This window comes from Ranitomeya imitator, chromosome 1 (genome assembly GCF_032444005.1).
Source record: "Ranitomeya imitator isolate aRanImi1 chromosome 1, aRanImi1.pri, whole genome shotgun sequence".
In the NCBI taxonomy this organism is placed as follows: Eukaryota; Metazoa; Chordata; class Amphibia; order Anura; family Dendrobatidae; genus Ranitomeya; species Ranitomeya imitator.
The window spans coordinates 214,083,892-214,099,778 of record NC_091282.1 but is presented as its reverse complement, the minus strand read 5'-3'; the positions used below and the strand labels follow the sequence as shown (position 1 = coordinate 214,099,778).

Genomic DNA, 15,887 nt, shown 5'->3' with positions numbered 1-15,887 from the left:
CTTGTTTGAATGGCTCAGCTCTCCCCCCTTGTATTAATGGCTCAGCTTTCCTCCCCCTTGTATGAATGGCTCAGCTTTCCCCTCCTTGTATGAATGGCTCAGCTTTCCTCCCCCATGTACGAATGGCTCAGCTCTCCCCCCCTTGTATGAATGGCTCAGCTTTCCTCCCCTTGTATGAATGGCTCAGCTTCCTTCCCCCTTGTATGAATGGCTCAGCTCTCCCCCCCTTGTATGAATGGCTCAGCTTTCCTCCCCTTTGTATGAATGGCTCAGCTTTCCCCCCTTTGTATGAATGGCTCAGCTCTCCCCCCTTGTATGAATGGCTCAGCTCTCCCCCCTTGTATGAATGGCTCAGCTCTCCCCCCTTGCATGAATGGCTCAGCTCTCCCCCCTTGTATGAATGGCTCAGCTTTCCCCTCCTTGTATGAATGGCTCAGCTTTCCTCCCCCATGTACGAATGGCTCAGCTCTCCCCCCCATGTATGAATGGCTCAGCTCTCCCCCCTTGTATGAATGGCTCAGCTTTCCTCCCCTTGTATGAATGGCTCAGCTTCCCCCCCCTTGTATGAATGGCTCAGCTCTCCCCCCCTTGTGTGAATGGCTCAGCTTTCCTCCCCCTTGTATGAATGGCTCAGCTCTCCCCCCTTGTATGAATGGCTCAGCTCTCCCCCCTTGTATGAATGGCTCAGCTTTCCTCCCCTTGTATGAATGGCTCAGCTTCCCCCCCCTTGTATGAATGGCTCAGCTCTCCCCCCCTTGTGTGAATGGCTCAGCTTTCCTCCCCCTTGCATGAATGGCTCAGCTCTCCCCCCTTGTATGAATGGCTCAGCTCTCCCCCCTTGTATGAATGGCTCAGCTCTCCCCCCTTGTATGAATGGCTCAGCTTTCCTCCCCTTGTATGAATGGCTCAGCTTCCCCCCCCTTGTATGAATGGCTCAGCTCTCCCCCCCTTGTGTGAATGGCTCAGCTTTCCTCCCCCTTGTATGAATGGCTCAGCTCTCCCCCCTTGTATGAATGGCTCAGCTCTCCCCCCTTGTATGAATGGCTCAGCTTTCCTCCCCTTGTATGAATGGCTCAGCTTCCCCCCCCTTGTATGAATGGCTAAGCTTTCCTCCCCCTTGTGTGAATGGCTAAGCTTTCCTCCCCCTTGTATGAATGGCTCAGCTCTCCCCCCTTGTATGAATGGCTCAGCTCTCCCCATCTTGTATGAATGGCTAAGCTTTCCTCCCCCTTGTATGAATGGCTCAGCTCTCCCCCCTTGTATGAACGGCTCAGCTCTCCCCCTTGTATCAATGGTCTTTAGAAATACCCTGGTTTAGGGAAAGAGGGGAAAAAAAAAAAGAGACAAGTGCGGCGCTTCCTCTGAGCGTAATACGTTTTTACCAACAAGTTAAAAACATTTCTTTTATTTGTAGTTATGCTCACCTTCTATCGGTAAGAAATGCACGTTGAGATTCTCAAGGAATCAATTCTTTAGGCAACTCTTCTTCGTATGTTGTATAATCCAATAAGGTGTGCAGCTCACTTTGGAGAACTATGTGTTGATCCTGCTTCAGATCCATATAGGTGGCAATTTCAAAGAGAAAAAAAAAAAAAAAAACTCCAAGTAAATGTGGCGCTAAGCACCTACAGATTTTTTTAATTCATCCACTTCAAGTGAAAAATGTTAAAAAATTCATTTATTTTCTCAAAATAAAAAAATAAAATATACTTGTAAATTTTTTTAAAAAACAGTACAACGCGTTTCGGCTGATATTTTTACAGTGCAGCCTTCATCAGGTAGTAAAAAAACAAAAAGAACAAACAATACAATAAGCACTATAAAATGATGTTACAACCTCCAAGTTCTCTTATTTATGAGGGTTCCTAGAAGGGATTAGCAGGGTGGGACCGTGGATCAGGTTCTCCTTTCCTGATGACTAACTACATGGTAGCCTCTAAAGAGACACATTTATCTTATATATATATAAAAGAGCAGTTTAGTACTTCTATTCTATCCAAAATGAGCTTTTAAATACATGGTATTACACTGTTACGAACAAACACAACATTAAAAATATAGGTATATACACAATCATAAATATGATTCATTCCAATACCTCATCAATACCATTACTATCAATTCATCCCATAAAATACATTTAAAAAATATATTTAAAAAAAATATATTTAAAAAAAAAAAAAAAAGGGAAGCTTTTTTTTTTTTTTGTGTTGTTGTATTGACACATGCGCGAACGACTGAGCTATTTATGACAAACCCTTACACATTCTCTGCTACATCATTAAGTCCATTTGGATAAAGGCTTTGTAACCTATATATCCAATATGACTCCTTGCGGTTTAATAATTTGTTCCTGTTATTAGCCCCTTTTGGTACATGCTCCAACAGTGTGACCATGATGCAGAAGCATTTATTGTGCTTCAGCAGAAGATGACGGGACAGACTATGTTTAATCTGCCCGTTCTTTGCATTATAGCGGTGATTATTCATCCGGGCACTCAATTCCTGGGAAGTTCGTCCCACGTATTGGAGCCCGCATCTGCAAGTCACTACATAGATGACAAAATCCGTTCTACATGTGAGTCTCTGCTTAATCTTAATTGTTTCCCCAGTAGTATTAGATTGAATACTCCGAGCTCCATGGTTAATGATCATACAACATTTACATTTGTTTGAAGAGCATCTATATACTCCTCTGTTCATCTTCCCTCCATTCACATTGGTATTGTTTCCTATCATGTTTTCTATTTTTGGAACCTCTCTTAATTTACTCTGAGCTGCAATATTTTTCACTGTCGCCCCTCTCCTAAAAGTTACACCCGTTTCACTCGGAAACATTTTCCCAAGAATCACATCTTTTTTTAAAATATACCAATATTTTTTTAAAATTCTCCTTATCAATACATTCCCTTTATTATAAGTTGTTATAAAATTAAACTTCCAAAGATTTCTCTTATTCTTCTCATTGTTTGCTGTCCATTCTTTCCCTCTACTTTCCTCTGCATTACAATCTTTTCCCTTCCTACTTGGGAGACAATCCTGTACTTTGTCCAAATTCTTTCTGTATGCTGCCTCGATTAATTTTTCTGGATATTTCTTATCCCTGAACCTTTTCTTCAATATCGCTGATTGGGTCACATAATCTTTAGTGTTTGTACAGTTTTTTCGTATCCTTAAGAACTGGCTGAATGGTACATTAGTTTTCCACTTTTTATAATGCGCACTTCTAAAGTCCACGTAGCCATTCGTATCACAGCTTTTGAAGTGCGTTTTTGTTATAATTTTCCCCGCTTCATGCCCCAATTCCAGGTCCAGGAACACAATTTTGTCCCTTCTGATGCATGACGTAAAGGAGATGCCCCAGTTATTGCTATTAAGAGAATCTATTAATTTACAGGCTTCTTCCTCCGTCCCGGCCCAGAAAATGATCAAATCATCTATATATCTACGGTATAGTAATATTTTTTCTTTGTATTCAGATGCATACAACAGCGATGAGGACTCGAAACGTCCCATAAAAAGATTTGCGAAACTTGGTGCTACCCGAGTCCCCATCGCTGTACCAAGGCGCTGTAAATAGAGTTTACCCTGGAACTCAAAGATATTGTGCGTTAATATGAATTTCAACCCTTCCAACAAACATGTTTTTTGTTCCTCCTGCAGTCCTGATACTGATGATAAATAATGATCTACTAATCTGATGCCAAGTGTGTGATCAATGTTGGAGTACAATGAATTTACATCCAGTGTGATAAAGCTGTAATTCTCCTGCCATTCTATATTCCTACATTCCTCAATCAGTTGTGCAGAGTCTTTCAAATATGAAGGAAGGGTAGTTACAATTTCTTGAAGAAATAAATCAATGTAATACGATAATGAACTTGTTAAGGAATCAATACCAGATATAATCGGGCGACCAGGGGGATTAGTGGAATTTTTATGCATCTTTGGAAGATGATAAAAATGTGCTATTGTTGGTGTATTGTTGGTCAAAAATTTATTTTCTTTTTTATTTATTATATTCTCTTTATGGGCTTTGTTTATAAAACCATGATATTCCTTATTAAAATTGGCTGAAGGATCATTTTTTAAAATTTCATAATATTTAGTATCAGATAGAATGTTATAGGCTTCTTTCAAGTAATCAGGCCTATTCTGAATCACTACCCCTCCCCCCTTATCTGCCTGTCTTATCACAATCTCTGTGTTGTTTTTCAAGGAATTCAATGCATTTTTTTCTTGCTGTGTGATATTCTCTTTGTAAACATAATAGGTTTTTTTAAAAATTTTTTGTTTTTATCCTTTTATTCTTACCAACAACTTTCTGTTCCTCATTAGAACTAAGACTATTTTTATTCAGATTCCTGAATTCTTCTGAAACAAGATGAAAAAATGTCTCTAGACAATGCCCCCTATGGTGAGTCGGATAAAACGAAGAGACAGGCACTACTTCTTTATGTAGGTAGTTGCTAGCACTTGTGGTCTCTGTTTCCAAAATATCTATATCTTTGTCAACTAATTTTGTATCTGTTTGTACTGTGGCATTTCTTTCTTTAATTGTGAAATGCCTCAATAGGGTTAATTTTCTTGTGAATCTATTTAAGTCCAAAAATAACTCAAAATAATTAGTGTTTTGTGATGGACAAAAATTTAACCCTTTCATTAGGATGCCCATTTCAGTGGATGATAACAAGTGATCAGAGAGATTAAAAATTTTTACTGTTGGAATACTTTTTATTTCCTCATTAATCCCTGTACTTATTTTATTCTGATCTACCGATACTGTAGATTTATCACACTTATTCCTAATTTCTGATATTTTTACTTCATTTTGCTTTCTAAATGTTTTGAATTTTTTAGATGTTTTTGATTTCTTTGTGAGGCCTCTGCCTCTTGTCCCTCTTGTTCTCTTTTTCTTTTTTTGCACATTTGTGTTGGCAATTTTTGGAAATAACGTGTGATTCGATTCTGTTGTATGTTCGGTGGAGAAAGAGAATTGTTTATTTTCCCTTCGCTCGCATTGGTCAACATTTGGGGGTTCGTGTTTGTTACGATGGGTCTCGTTGGAACTATCGATAAAAAAGATACATGTGAGATGGTGGAAGATGGAGAGGGGGAGGGAGAAGGAGCCTGTAGTACCGTGGTGAAAGGTGAACTGGAACTGTCATGGATGGTGTAATCATGTATTGAAAGGTCACTGATGTCTGTATGTGCACCCAAATTGAGGTTTTTTGGGGATGGATGTACAGGGTTAGAGGAGGGTACATTGGGCAAAGAGGAGTTTTCTTGTCTTACACCATAAGTGGGATAGTGAAGGTGCGTCAATACCGGTGTAGAAATGTTCACCGGATTTCTTTTATCCGGGCTGAGCAATGTTGTGGAAAAGAATGATAGGGGCGTATTTCCCTTCCCAGATGTACTTGACTTTGGTGACCCCTGATCTGTTGTAAGATTTATCAAATTTATGCTCTCCTCAAGCATATCCTCGACCCTAAACTTGGCTTCCCTGTTTTTTGTTTTATTTCCCTTTTTATCTTTAATTTTTACCCTCTGATTTTCAGGTTTGTCCTTCAGTTTTTCTACAATTTTATTTAGATGTCCAGTTTGTTTTCCAGTAAGGGGCTCTCTAGGGGCTTGGAACTTTCCCTTATTTGCTGATGGATGGATAATTTCTGAGTCCCTACGAAATTTCTTAGTTTTTGCTTCCATTAAATCATTCTCAAATATTCTTAATTTCCTAGTTACATCCTTGTTTACAGTATCATAATAAGAACATTTTTCAAACCGTTTAAGTTTTGTAAGTATATCACAGCACTGGTCTGCTGATATCTTTGCTAGTGCACTCCGCTTTTGTACTAAAATGTCCATCAGATTATAAGAGCACAAGTCCAGGATCTTATCCCATTTTTCAGAAAAAACCAGATCACCCGGAAAAGTGCTTTTAAAATAAATCCTTAATCCTTTCGGTATGATTCTTTGCTGTGCACAAATATTTAAAAATTCAGCATCTAATTGATGTCGGATTTCATTTTTCATTATTTTCTCAAAGTCCGAGAACAGTCGATTGATTAATTTTTTACCTTCCAAATCCAAAGGAGTCTCTTCGGGATTCTCTCTTAATGTTGGTAGTCTCGATGAAGTAATTGTTGACAAAAGTTCTTTTCTCCTGGATTGTCTATTAGTAAAATATTCCATCCTCAGAGATTGCTGCTCGCCCTCTAGTAACCTAGAGTGTCTGTTCCCAGCTGGTGAGGAAATGCTCCTTCAGCTCCAAAAGTCTTTAGAAATACCCTGGTTTAGGGAAAGAGGGGAAAAAAAAAAAAGAGACAAGTGCGGCGCTTCCTCTGAGCGTAATACGTTTTTACCAACTAGTTAAAAACATTTCTTTTATTTGTAGTTATGCTCACCTTCTATCGGTAAGAAATGCAAGTTGAGATTCTCAAGGAATCAATTCTTTAGGCAACTCTTCTTCGTATGTTGTATAATCCAATAAGGTGTGCAGCTCACTTTGGATTGTCTCCCAAGTAGGAAGAGAAAAGATTGTAATGCAGAGGAAACTAGAGGGTAAGAACGGCCAGCAAGCAATGAGGAGAATAAGAGAAATCTTTGGAAGTTTAATTTTATAACAACTTATAATAAAGGGAATGTATTGATAAGGAGAATTTTAAAAAAATATTGGTATATTTTAAAAAAAGATGTGATTCTTGGGAAAATGCTTCCAAGGGAACCGGGAGTAACTTTTAGGAGAGGGGCGACAGTGAAAAATATTGCAGCTCAGAGTAAATTAAGAGAGGTTCCAAAAATAGAAAACATGATAGGAAACAATACCAATGTGAATGGAGGGAAGATGAACACAGGAGTATATAGATGCTCTTCAAACAAATGTAAATCTTGTAAGATCATTAACCATGGAGCTCGGAGTATTCAATCTAAGGCCGGCTTCACACTTGCGAGTTTTACGGACGTAAGAGCGCAGAAACTACGTCCGTAAAACTCGCAAAAAATACGGCACAATTATTCTCTATGCCTCTGCTCCTATCTGCTGTATTTTACTGATCAGTATTATACGGCTTTCCATGGCCGTACAAAATCGCAGCATGCTGCGTTTGTCACCGTACTGCGCAAGAAATACGCCAATGAAAGTCTATGGAAGCGTGAAAAATACGGATTACACACGGACAAGCAGTGTGACTTGCGAGAAATACGCAGCGCTGTTAGAGAGAAAAGCCGGCAATTCAGTGCGGTGTACAGTAAAATCACACTGACAGCTTACAGTAGAATAGGTAGAATAAATGTGTACACATAGAATAGGTATATATATTCGCAGGCTTGCAAAACCAACATACCGCTATAGAAGTGATCCATGTGTCCCAAAAAGAAAAAAAAATATATATATACTGTCTATATATATATATATAAATATATGTCAGTAGACACATATATGTATATATATTAATATTTTTTCCAGCGCTATACAGCTTGAAAGCCGGTAATTCAATTACCGGCTTTTTCCTTCTCCTTCCTAAAACCCGACATGATTTGAGACATGGTTTACATACAGTAAACCATGTCTTCTCTCCATTTTTTTTGCAGATTCCACACTACTAATGTCAGTAGAGTGTATCTGCAAAATTTGGCCGTTCTAGCTCTTAAAATAAAGGGTTAAATGGCGGAAAAAATTGGCGTGGGCTCCCGCGCAATTTTCTCCGCCAGAGTAGTAAAGCCAGTGACTGAGGGCAGATATTAATAGCCTGGAGAGGGTCCACGGTTATTGGCCCCCCCTGGCTAAAAATATCTGCCCCCAGCCACCTCAGAAAAGGCACATCTGGAAGATGCGCCTATTCTGGCACTTGGCCACTCTCTTCCCATTCCCGTGTAGCGGTGGGATATGGGGTAATGAAGGGTTAATGCCACCTTGCTATTGTAAGGTGACATTAAGCCTAATTAATAATGGAGAGGCGTCAATTATGACACCTATCCATTATTAATCCAATTGTAGTAAAGGGTTAAATAAAACACAAACACATTATTTAAAATTATTTTAATGAAATAAAAACAATGGTTGTTGGAGTATTTTATTCTACGCCCAATCCAGTCACTGAAGACCCTCGTTCTGTGAAAGAAATAACATAATAAACCAACAATATACTTACCCTCCGCAGATCTGTAACGTCCAACGATGTAAATCCTTCTGAAGGGGTTAAAACATTTTGCAGCAAGGAGCTTTGCTAATGCAATGCTACTCCTCGCTGCAAAACCCCGGGGAATGAGTCTAAATATAGATCAATGAGCTATATTTAGCTTCATTTGCGGTGAGGCGCCCTCTGCTGGATGTTCATAGATCGTGGGAAATTACCTAGAAAGCTCCCAGGCTTCACACAAAACCCCGGGGAATGAGTCTAAATATAGATCAATGAGCTATATTTAGCTTCATTTGCGGTGAGGCGCCCTCTGCTGGATGTTCATAGATCGTGGGAAATTACCTAGAAAGCTCCCAGGCTTTCTAGGTAATTTCCCACGATCTATGAACATCCAGCAGAGGGCGCCTCACCGCAAATGAAGCTAAATATAGCTCATTGATCTATATTTAGACTCATTCCCCGGGGTTTTGCAGCGAGGAGTAGCATTGCATTAGCAAAGCTCCTTGCTGCAAAATGTTTTAACCCCTTCAGAAGGATTTACATCGTTGGACGTTACAGATCTGCGGAGGGTAAGTATATTGTTGGTTTATTATGTTATTTCTTTCACAGAACGAGGGTCTTCAGTGACTGGATTGGGCGTAGAATAAAATACTCCAACAACCATTGTTTTTATTTCATTAAAATAATTTTAAATAATGTGTTTGTGTTTTATTTAACCCTTTACTACAATTGGATTAATAATGGATAGGTGTCATAATTGACGCCTCTCCATTATTAATTAGGCTTAATGTCACCTTACAATAGCAAGGTGGCATTAACCCTTCATTACCCCATATCCCACCGCTACACGGGAATGGGAAGAGAGTGGCCAAGTGCCAGAATAGGCGCATCTTCCAGATGTGCCTTTTCTGGGGTGGCTGGGGGCAGATATTTTTAGCCAGGGGGGGCCAATAACCGTGGACCCTCTCCAGGCTATTAATATCTGCCCTCAGTCACTGGCTTTACTACTCTGGCGGAGAAAATTGCGCGGGAGCCCACGCCAATTTTTTCCGCCATTTAACCCTTTATTTTAAGAGCTAGAACGGCCAAATTTTGCAGATACACTCTACTGACATTAGTAGTGTGGAATCTGCAAAAAAAATGGAGAGAAGACATGGTTTACTGTATGTAAACCATGTCTCAAATCATGTCGGGTTTTAGGAAGGAGAAGGAAAAAGCCGGTAATTGAATTACCGGCTTTCAAGCTGTATAGCGCTGGAAAAAATATTAATATATATACATATATGTGTCTCACTGACATATATTTATATATATATATATAGACAGTATATATATATATTTTTTTCTTTTTGGGACACATGGATCACTTCTATAGCGGTATGTTGGTTTTGCAAGCCTGCGAGAAAACCACGCAGTACGGATGCCATACGGATTACATACGGAGGATGCCATGCGCAAAAAACGCTGACACACCCTGCCTACGGAGGAGCTACGGACCACTATTTTCGGGACATTTCAGCGTATTACGGCCGTAATATACGGACCGTATTTTCATACGCTGAGTGTGAAGCCGGCCTAATACTACTGTGGAAACAATTAAGATTAAGCAGAGACTCACATGTAGAACGGATTTTGTCATCTATGCAGTGACTTGCAGATGCGGGCTGCAATACGTGGGACGAACTTCCCAGGAATTGAGTGCCCGGATGAATAATCACCGCTATAATGCAAAGAACGGGCAGATTAAACATAGTCTGTCCCGTCATCTCCTGCTGAAGCACAATAAATGCTTCTGCATCATGGTCACACTGTTGGAGCATATACCAAAAGGGGCTAATAACAGGAACAAATTATTAAACCGCAAGGAGTCATATTGGATATATAGGTTACAAAGCCTTTATCCAAATGGACTTAATGATGTAGTAGAGAATGTGTAAGGGTTTGTCATAAATAGCTCAGTCGTTCGCGCATGTGTCAATACAACAACACAAAAAAAAAAAAAAAACTTCCTTTTTTTTTTTTTTTAATATATTTTTTTTAAATATATTTTTTAAATGTATTTTATGGGATGAATTGATAGTAATGGTATTGATGAGGTATTGGAATGAATCATATTTATGATTGTGTATATACCTATATTTTTAATGTTGTGTTTGTTCGTAACAGTGTAATACCATGTATTTAAAAGCTCATTTTGGATAGAATAGAAGTACTAAACTGCTCTTTTATATATATATAAGATAAATGTGTCTCTTTAGAGGCTACCATGTAGTTAGTCATCAGGAAAGGAGAACCTGATCCCCGGTCCCGCCCTGCTAATCCCTTCTAGGAACCCTCATAAATAAGAGAACTTGGAGGTTGTAACATCATTTTATAGTGCTTATTGTATTGTTTGTTCTTTTTGTTTTTTTACTACCTGATGAAGGCTGCACTGTAAAAATAGCAGCCGAAACGCGTTGTACTGTTTTTTAAAAAAAATTACAAATATATTTTATTTTTTTATTTTGAGAAAATAAATGAATTTTTTTAACATTTTTCACTTGAAGTGGATGAATTCAAAAAATCCGTAGGTGCTTAGCGCCACATTTACTTGGAGTTTTTTTTTTTCTCCTTGTATCAATGGCTCAGCTTCCCCCCTTGTATGAATGGCTCAGCTTCCCCCTCCTTTGTCCCCTTGTATGAATGGCTCAGCTTTCCTCCCCCTTGTATTAATGGCTCAGCTTTCCTCCCCCTTGTATGAATGGTTCAGCTTTCCTCCTCCTTGTATGAATGGCTCAGTCTTCTCCCCCTTTTATGAATGGGCTCCTGCTCCCATCTTGCACACATCCCCGGCTCCTGCTCCCATCTTGCACGCATGGCTCGCTCCCCCATCCTCCCTCCGCCCTCCTTCATCCCCCCGTCCTCCCTGGCTGTCATACTCACCTTTTCACAACGCGCCGAACCCAGCTCTGTCCCGGCGCGGCATCTTCTCTCTGCGTGAGCGGTCACGTGGTACTGCTCATTAAGGTGATGAATATGCGTCCATATTCATCACCTTAATGAGCGGTACCACATGACCGCTCACACAGGACGAGCTGCAGGCGCTGAGACAAGGCATCGCTGGAGTAGGTGAGTATAACGTCTTCAAGGTGGGGGGGGGGTTGTGAGGTGGGAGGCGGGCGGGCGCAAGCGGGGATGAGACCCCAAACTTAAATTTAAAAAACAGAACAGAACAAAAAACTTGCTCAGGTGCCGCCCCCCCTGGAATCGTCCCGCCCTAGGCACAGGCCCTCAAGTGGCTAGTGGCAAATACGGCCCTGCATCTGTCACCAAATGAACAATCACTATTTATTGTCTTAGATAGTGTGCTTCAATAACACTGTTATGCCTAACGATTTTTAAGTGGAAATCTGGCCTTCTGATTTGCCACTGAAACACAGTTTTAGCACAAAGGATTTGGAGTAGCTAATTGGGCCTCATGGCGGCAGAACTATATTAGGCCTAATGATTTTGATTTGGAGTAGCAAATGGGGCTTCTGGAGACTGCCACACAGTTTTTGCACCATCAACGTCGATGCTGGAAGATTGATTTCACCCAGGATATTCACTTTCAGCAGCAGCACCAGCGCAGGAGTGACGTTTCTGCACTGTGACATTGAGCAAATGGTGCCAGCAAAACAAGTTGTCCATTTTTTTTTATGGCCAGGGACATGTGACTTCATCAACCAATCACAGAAGACCTTGTGTCATGACATTATGGCTGGTTTCTGCGCCCTGATTGATTGCCGGAAGCAACACACATAAAGTTAAGTGAAAAAAAAAAGCGTGCGCCACTCCTGTAATCTCTTCACACTCTGCTCTAACCTCACCACACACCTTCACGTCATCAAACACGTCCCCTCGTCCATTCTGCTTATCATACAGTACCACTATCCTATATAAAGTCATACAAAAGATTTACTGAAGTATGACCGAATTTTGCCGACTTTGAGTAAAGATGTTCGTGAAAGCGAACACGAATCCGAATGTGCTACATTTGTGTCGAATTTGAGATTGGCGAACTTTTTCCAAACACGTTTTCTCATCTCTACTCCAGACCTCCTTGTAGGGTTTGCCAGAATAATGCTCGGATTTCCCATTGACTCCCATTATACTCGTTACTCTAAGGCTACGTTCACATTTGGGTTGTGCGCTGCTGCGTCGGCGACGCAACGCACAACGCAAACAAGAACGCATGCAAAACGTATAGTTTTGTGACGCATGCATCCTTTTTTTGCCGAATTTTGGACGCAAAAAAGTGCATCTTGCTGCGTCCTCTGCGCCCTAACGCTTGCGGCAAAAAAGACGCATGCATCACAAAACGCATGCAAACGCATGTCCATGCGCCCCCATGTTAAATATAGGGGCGCATGACGAATGCGTCGCCGCGGTGGCGCCCGACGCACCACCGCAAGACGCTAATGTGAACGTAGCCTAAGCGAGCTTAAAAGCGTTAGGAATTGCTCGGTTTGAATAAGGAGCATCTGAGCATTTTAGTGCTCGCTCATCCCTCACAACTAGCAATTAGGTCATTTTCTGACTTGCCTCTTTACAGAGTCCTCAGATTTTTATGACCATTTTATAGCAAAGTACAATGCTGCCATCTTGTGGTAACTTGGTTGTATTGCATAATGATGGCTACCATTGCTTAAAGTGTGCAGTAAGTGCTATATTCTTAATTGTGGGTCTGTAATTGATTATCTTCATAAAGGCTCTCTTATTAAATAGCCACAGACAACATTCTGTGGACGATCAGTTCCTCCTGTGTATTAGGAGAAATTTTATTCCTAGTAAGGATGAATAATTTGTTTTCCTTAGAGAGCCTCTTGGCATTCACTTTGCTCCTAGAATGCGATGTGCTCTTTGGATTCAGAAGCTAAATGCAGCAGAATTCTGGGACAAAGAAAAAATTCTGCTTTTGATTATTTTCATATTATCTGTACATTTTCTATACCGACAGTATGTGACTGTACGGAGAGTATTTTTCCCAGCTGTCAGCGCCCCTCCAGTCCTCTTCTCACTCATGCCGGATCGCACTGTTCTCTATGTGTGAGGGAGAAGTGGCTTTTAAAATGTCTATGGAGTGATTCCACAGGCTTCTAATAAAAAAGTGACTTCCCGCTCACGCATAGAGAACAAGGTGCTCAAAACCACATTCAAAAAGTTTATTAACCCTTCAGGTGTTTCACAGGAATTTTTGGAATGTTTAAAAAAAGTGAACATTTACCTTTTTTTTCACAAAAAAATTATTCAGCTCCAATTTGTTTTATTTTACCAAGGGTAACAGGAGAAAATGGACCCTAAAAGTTGTTGTACAATTTGTCCTGAGTACGCAGATACCCCATACGTGGGGGTAAACCACTGTTTGGGCGCATGGCAGAGCTCGGAAGGGAAGGAGCGCCATTTGACTTTTGAATGCAAAATTGACTGGAATTGAGATGGGACGCCATGTTGCGTTTGGAGAGCCACTGATGTGCCTAAACATTGAAATCCCCCACAAGTGACACCATTTTGGAAAATAGACCCCCTAAGGAACTTATCTAGATGTGTTGTGAGAGCTTTGAACCCCCATGTGTTTCACTACAGTTTATAAAAATTCTTTTTTTTCCCACAAAAATTATTTTTTAGCTCCCAGTTTTGTATTTTCCCAATGGTAACAGGAGAAATTAGACCCCAAAAGGGGTGGAGCCGCATATTCATCACTGTAATGGGCGGCACCACGTGAAGGAGAAGCTGCGGCGAGGACAGGAAGCAGTGCCAGCGAGGGAGCCGGGTAAGTATTTTATTAACAGCAGGAGGGGGCGCACAGGGGGTGTGAGGGGGTTGGGGACAGGGATCTTTTTTTAAAACAACAAAAAAAAAAAGATTTTTCATATCTTCTCTCCAGCGAATGATGCTGGAGAGAAGAAATGAATAGCGGCTTCAGCACCACGCTGGGGGGACAGCGCTTACTGCAGCGCTGTCTCCTGCACGGCACACGGACTGCACACGGACAACATCCGTGTGCGGTACGTGTTTTACATGGACCCATTGACTTTAATGGGTCCGTGTAGTACGTGCGCTCCCACGAACACTGACATGTCTCCGTGTTTTCCAAACGGACACACGGTCCATGAAAACACGCTGACATGTGCAGAGACACATTGATTTCAATGTGTCTATGTGAGTCAGTGTCTCGGTACGTGAGGAAACTGTCACCTCATGTACCGGAGCCACTGACGTGCGAAACCGGCCTAAAAGATTTAACACCATCAATACCGTAATACCAGTACACTCCTTATAATCTGCATATAGTAACTTCAAATTAGACAAAGCAGACAAAAGCACATAAGTTTGATGCTATGGTATATAAAGGAACAGTCTCACCCATAATGTAGACTCCTTCCTTCACAGAATAATCTGGATCTGTCTGAGATACCAATATTTCTGGGGGGACTTCTCTAAATGTCCTTTCCAAACCCCATTCCCTTAGAATGCATCCGAACCGTACTCAGATCCTCCTTGACAAATTGGATAGTACTCACTCCAATGTTATTCTACGGAGGAGTGCCGACTTGTGGTTTTTTTTCTCATGCCTAGTTTCCATAAGAAAAAAAAATAGCTGCATCCTGTATGGGCACCATATATCAGACGTAAGTCTATGGATATGTGCAAAACATTGGACTGCAGTCGGATGTCATCCGAGTGCAGTCCCATATATGCTGACTCGCGGAATGGAGAAATTAAGTTCTTCATTTTCTCCGCACGTGTAATCCAATTCTCGCATTCAAGAGAATCAAATCACAGTAAAATGATCCTCGGATCACGCTCACAGCAGAGTTTTAGCCGAGGCTCACTTTCATATATCATCTGATTCTCTCACATGAGAAAATCATCGGATGCTACTTGCTAGTGTGAACGAGCCCTACAGGTGAATAATGAGTGATAGGAGCAATGTTAAAATTCCAATTACAGACAGTTGCAGATGAATACAATGCCTTCTATGATGTAATAAGTCAGCTGCAATATGATTGGAATTTGCCCAATTTCTATGAATCTGTGACACGCTTGTGCACAAAGCGCAGCATTTTGGGCTCCCAAACACAAATAACTCTGCCCTTAATCAGCTACGTGTTTGTCTTCCTGGCACCCGAGAGCAAGCTTTGCACGATGTTAGACATATTTTGCACGCCTCTCTTATATTACAATGTCTTTTGTTAGTAAGACAATCTCTTCTAAGCTCTAACTGATATCTCTGTCTGCACATATGATGCAGACAATGACATTCTCAGGTTGCAATGTTCTTACACCTAGAAAAGTTCCCAAATCTTTTTTGACTATAAATGTAGAGTATGTGCACACAATGTCTTTGGCTAGGTTCACCTTGTGTTAATGGGTGTCCGCTAGCGGACTCTGTTACATGGCGCAATTGTCGCAATTAGCGCTATGTAAGGCATCCGTTAGCGCACCCATTGACTGCAATGTGCTAACGGATCTCTAGTGCATCGCTAGCGCATGCCATTTTTGGCATGCGCTAGCGATGTCCAGTTAGTTTCGGACGGACCTCAGACGCTGCTTGCAGCGTCCGAGGTTCGTTCCTGGCTAGCGCAGATCGGGTATCTGCGCTAGCGGGATCGCCATATGCGATCCCTTGTGGGACATTGCGTTAGCGCAATCCGCTAGCGTATGCGCTAAACGGATTGCCCAAACGCAATGTGAACCTAGCCTAATTCAGGTGGATTCCCCCTG

At 41.1% G+C, this 15,887-nt stretch overlaps 1 long non-coding RNA gene across 1 annotated transcript; it reads right to left on the bottom strand.

The window, feature by feature from the left end:
• Positions 1-1,424: 1,424 nt before the first annotated feature.
• On the bottom strand, positions 1,425-6,337 carry LOC138657688 (uncharacterized). The gene is made up of 2 exons (XR_011317136.1): positions 6,081-6,337; positions 1,425-1,546 (listed from the first exon to the last, which is right to left on the bottom strand). It is a non-coding gene; the product is annotated as an uncharacterized lncRNA (long non-coding RNA).
• Positions 6,338-15,887: the final 9,550 nt, after the last annotated feature.